This window comes from Pteropus alecto, unplaced genomic scaffold, assembly GCF_000325575.1.
Source record: "Pteropus alecto unplaced genomic scaffold, ASM32557v1 scaffold106, whole genome shotgun sequence".
NCBI classification, from domain to species: domain Eukaryota; kingdom Metazoa; phylum Chordata; class Mammalia; order Chiroptera; family Pteropodidae; genus Pteropus; species Pteropus alecto.
In genome coordinates this window covers 10,313,131-10,318,349 of record NW_006442103.1, presented here as the reverse complement: position 1 = coordinate 10,318,349, position 5,219 = coordinate 10,313,131, and the positions used below count along the sequence as shown (strand labels likewise).

General features: G+C 57.3%; 1 long non-coding RNA gene across 1 annotated transcript; it reads right to left on the bottom strand.

The window, feature by feature from the left end:
* Positions 1-388: 388 nt before the first annotated feature.
* On the bottom strand, positions 389-4,906 carry LOC112469049. The gene is made up of 2 exons (XR_003042463.1): positions 4,325-4,906; positions 389-3,982 (listed from the first exon to the last, which is right to left on the bottom strand). It is a non-coding gene; the product is annotated as an uncharacterized LOC112469049 (long non-coding RNA).
* Between the last annotated feature and the right edge of the window lie 313 nt (positions 4,907-5,219).

Below are 5,219 nucleotides of genomic sequence, written 5' to 3'. Positions count from 1 at the left end.
TAGTGTCGGCTGTTATTTTTTAGCCACCTAAAACATCTGCCTTTCGGTGAATTCTCTCGGGTTTTCTAGGCATGCGATCGTATTAGTGAATAATTAAAAACTGGCCAGTTCTTCTTCCATTATCCTACTTTCTATTTCCACTTCCTGTTTTATCTCATCGGCTATCACATAGGCCCTTTTTGGGAATGGTGAAAACCAGTGGAACTTTCCAGCAGCTAAGGTAGGATGGATGTGAGATGAGAGTGGCTGGGTGTGAGGTAAGATGGCTCAGCTGCAGAGAAAACCCTAGAAAACAATACGGAGGGTCTCCAGCTAAGAGACGTTCTAGAATAAGTGTCGGAGAGATTTGGGGGTGATACTGAGCATAAAAACGAATGACCGAAACCGATTATCAAAGCAATTTTATTACAATTTAGTCATGTGGAAAAAAAGAGAAAGAAGGGGAAAAAATTCATAATCTCACTTTACGATTAGTTTCGAGATAATGGATTTGAGGGGAATTTGCAAATACTTTCATTTTTTACTGTATCTCCACAGTCTGTCACAAGTTAGCTATTTCCAAAATACTTTCCAATGTTTGTAAAAATGTTTCTAGCTCACAAAGCAAACTCACACCCGTGGCCTTACTTTGTCTTCACAAACTCTCTGTGGTAGATATCACTGAAGCGTCGGATGTGAGGTGAGGCACCATAACGCAGGGGTCGAGAACCCGGCCCAGGTTTTAAAACCTGGCTTTCTCGTGATGTGACCTTTGGTAAGCCACTTAACCGCTCTGTGCCTCGGTTTCTGCACCTATAAGATGGAAGCAATAATGCGATCTCCATCACGGGGTTGCTTAGTAGTGTGGTAAACCATACCCTACAAGGGTTGGCTGTTACTATGAACACTGAGGAACTTCATGGCTTGCAAAGCTCTCTCCCTCTCTTACCCAACCTTCTTTGGTGCTCACACGCCTGCCACACATTTCCTTGCAAACCACACTGCAGACTTTAAACTGTGGTCTGTCCTGCTACCTGTGTGCTTCATGAATCCGCCTCAGTCCTTGGTTCCCCACACCCTGGGGACCCATGAAAGGCCCTCCGATCAGGGAGCCGCATGGCCAACAGTGCTCTTAAATAACGAGTCCAGGGCGACAGGCGAGAGTCAGACCCGCACACGGCGGCCAGGGAGTGTGGTCGCCAGGCCTACGAGAGATCTTCTTTCTCTGCACACTGCAGTCTTGGTCTCATGTGGCTTAGCTGGGCCTTGGCCCTCTGCCCGCCCACAGGAGGCAGCCTTTCTGTCGCACGCTGGCACACACAAACAGGACTCTTGACAGTCCTGGTTTGGGGGCCCGTTCTCCTGTCATGCCACTGAGACCCACACAGAAGAAGGACAAACCATGAAGGAACAGGAAGCAGAGGTCACTAAGCACACACCGGGTACAGCTGCCAGAGGTCTCGGGCAGGCTAGGGTCCCGCGGGGAGGAGGCTGGACACCTGGGGAAGAAGACTTCCAGGAGACAGAGGTTTTGAGGAGCAGTTTGAAAGGTGTCTGAGAAGGAACCGAATACGCAGAGGAGAGAAGGAACGGTTTACACGCAGGCAGACGCGGATGTGGCCTAGGCCCACGGCAGGGCTGTGAGCAGCTATCTGGCTGCAGTGGAAAATCCCAACCAGAGGCAAGAGTTTAATTCAACAAATATTTATGGCACCTACTTAGTGGAAAGAAGAGGGCCCAGCTGAGTCACTGGGCACGGCCCTGGCCTGGCACCACAGCGTTACTCACAGGGACCACGAGAGCTGCCGGAGCAGACCAGGGACTTAGAGAGGGTTTGAGAGCCAGGACAGGTGCTGAGGACCACCTGGCCCCGAGTGATGCCTACGCCCTGTGGGGACCTGAGCTCAGCAGCCAGCTGCGGCCGCACTCTCTGGCGAAGAACTGCTGAGAACAGAGCACCAGGAACACCGCCCCAGCTGCGTCGGGGCGACTCCAGGGGTCTGGTACCATAATACGGCACGTGGCAGGCAGGCCCGAGGGGGTCCATCAGCAGGTGCCCAAAGCTAAAAAGGCCCTTTCCTTCCTCCCCGCCAGTCTCACCTCCTCAGGCAGCCCCAAAGCTGAGGGTGCTGGGACAGGGGGCGGGGGGCGGAGGCGAGGGCGGTTCAGGGAGCACGGCCGCCTCGCTCGTCTGTTTCACACCGTCCTCCTCCTCCCATCCTCGTGGTCCCACTCCCGGCCTCACTCAGCTGCTGCCCCGTTGTCCTATGTTGCCGCAGGGTCCCTGTCCCACTTGTATTCGCCGGCCCTACCCCCTCATGCCTGGCTGTCCCAGCATTCATGGCCCAAAGGCCCAGGAGTCACACTAGAACATTCTTCGGCTGCGGTTCAGGCTTCGGTCCCCTTGCCTGCGAGTTCCCCACAGCAGGCCCCCAAAACCCTGGGCAGGAAGCAGCTGGTCCCAAGCAAAGTGACCCCACAGAGGGTATGGTAACAGTCTGCGTGAACACTGACCTAACTGGGTGAGCGCAGCCTTCTGTGGCCATTCTCCAGGAAGTAGCACCCCAAAAGGTCAATGCGGACGTGGGCTGCTGCTGAGGGCCTGCTCCAAAGACGCCCCGTGTTTGCAGAGCTATTTCCATTCTGCAAAGTGCTGCCACTTCTGATCCTTACAGACACCCCGGAGTCACAGTGATCCCATTGTACAGATGAGGAAACTGAGGCTCGGGGCTAGTAAGTGGCCAGCTAAAGCTCGGCAGCTGTTAAATGGTAAAATCTGGACTGGAACTCAGGCCCGTCGGATTCCGCACTTTTTACATTAGGCCAAGGTCCGGATGACGGGTTGGTGACTGCCCCCCATCTAAGGCACTTGCCCCCGCTTATTTCTGTCCTGGCACCCACCACACTCTGCGAGTCACTCCTTCGTGCCTTCTTCAGTCACCTTAGCCCTCGTGTGCCACCTGCCCTCTGCCTGGGACGTCCTTGACCATTCTCTCCTTGCAGCCAGTCACTACCCTTTCTTTAAGAAACGCCACCTCCTCTGCGAAGCCCTCCCTGTCACAGCCCAGCAGAGCCAAGCGCTCTCTCTCAGCCCCAACACCTCTGCCCCTGAACCTCTGCATGCCGTGATGTTGACCGTTTGATGCTAATTAACCATTTGTGCATCCATGCCCTCCCTCCCCCACCAGCCCGGGGCCTGCTCCTCTTCCTCCTCAGTGGCTGTTTGTTGAAGGAGGGGAGGGAGGGAGGGAGGGAGTCCAGACATTCTGGTCTGTTTCGTTAAGAAGGAGCTTGCATCAGGAGGGCACCCTGTCATCTTGAGAAGGCAGGAGAAAGAATGACTTCACTGGCCCTGGAGCCATCTGAGGGCCTGTTCTGCTCATCTTTGGCCCTTCCCCCTGTCCCCACCCACTACCTCCAGAGAAGCCACCTGGGTTTTCCCTCAGACCACCCTCCCATCCTCAGATGGAGCCAGGATAGCAGCCCGGCCTGAACCTGTGACTCACTCCAGCCTTCAGGGCCCTGTGTTTGGTGAGGACAGTGGCGCCAGTGGTCCTGTTGCCCTGCCTCCCTCCAGCCAAGGGCCAACAGCACGGCCTTCCCTTCCCCAGCGCCAGCCCACGCCCACGGGGGACCCTTGGAACACAGCTCCACGGAGCCCCGAGAGAAGGCTACCCCAGTGTGTCGTCCAGACCGGCGGGGTGTCAGATCCGTGGTCCAGGAGCCTCAGACAGCGCCCACCCGCAGACCCGCTCCCTACCCTCCCACCCCGGGGGCTGCAGGGCAGCGTGACATTCTGGCATTAGAATACATGCTGGTGAGGCCCAAGCCTCGGCCACCCTCCAGGTTATTTACACCTCTCTGAGGAGCCAGCTGGCAGAGATGGAGCCCACTGGAAAGGGCAGGTCTGGGGGAAGGCACCGGCTCCTGGGCTTGACATCAGGACCAAGAGTGGCGCCCAGACCCTCAGACTGGGAGAGCTGGATGCCGATGACATGTTTACCTGAGAGCAAAAGGAAAGGAAAGCTTGACCTCCCAGTCCCACCTCGGGGCGCCCCTGGATGCTAGATCCTGGGGGAGGGGGCAGGGCAGGCACCTGAGGGATTAACCTGGGCCGCCCAGCTTCCCTGCAGGAAGAGGTTCCCAAACCTGTGCCTCCTGGGTATAAGTAGAGGTGGGAACCACGGCTGGTCAGTGGCTCCTCAGGCCCCAGCCTCCCCTGGGCAGCCTCACACCCCCACCCTTCCTCAAATCCTTGTCCTAGCCCCGGGAAGCCGCCCGTGCTGGCACGGGGCACAAGCCGCCGACTCATCCCCGTGCGCGACGGCCTCCCCACCTCACTCACAGCAGCCTCATCTGCTTCTTCTCGCACCTGCTCACGTCTCCAGCCAAACCGGCTCCACTGCAGCAGAACCGTTTGACCCGGGCCAGGACAGCTGCACCACTGGTCCCAGCTGCTCAGGGCACTCGTCACAGAATTCTTCCGCAGTGAGCTGGCTCTCCGCTCCGTCCGACTGGCACCTCCTAACTGCTCTCAGCACGCCGCTCTCGCGGCCAGAGGGGGCTTTTTCAAACGCGAGCATGACCACATCTCACGCCTGCTTAAGGCCTTTCCATGGTTGCCCGCAGCCCTGGCATAGAGGCCTGGCATTCAGGGCCTCCGTGGGCAGGTGGCCAGGATGAGATGCGCCTCTCCCACACGCCTTCCCCCTCACTTTCCCTCACTCCATCCGCACAGAACACACAATTTCCCGAAAAGGCTCTGCTCTGCCCCCCGCCGTGGTCCGTACTATTCCACCCCTGACAATGCCTTTCCCTTCGTTTCCTGTCTGGCTCATATCTTCTTAAAGAGTCTGCCATCTAGGCCTCTCCTGATCCCCAGCAAGCTGAGCTGTCTCCCACCATGCCTCAGACGGCAGCCGCCCCTGTTAGGCGGGCCAGAGCCGAGGTCCAGCAGTTTCAGGAGCTCAGCAGACTTGTGTGCAGCCTGCAAGGTCCTGGCAACCGCTGCAGCCCAGCCCTGGGCCTGTGATGATCAGTGACCTGGTTGTCAGGTGACAGACACAAGGCTAAGGAAAGACACGGGGCTTGAAGGCTGAGTGACCACATGACCCGGCTGCCCTGGGGATTTCAGCTCCTCCGAGAGCAGAACGTGTCTAGACAGTTGAACCCCTGAAAGATCGATCTCTCCCTCCTCACTCACACCCACCCTGACCGGGGTCACTAAGCGGGACACACCT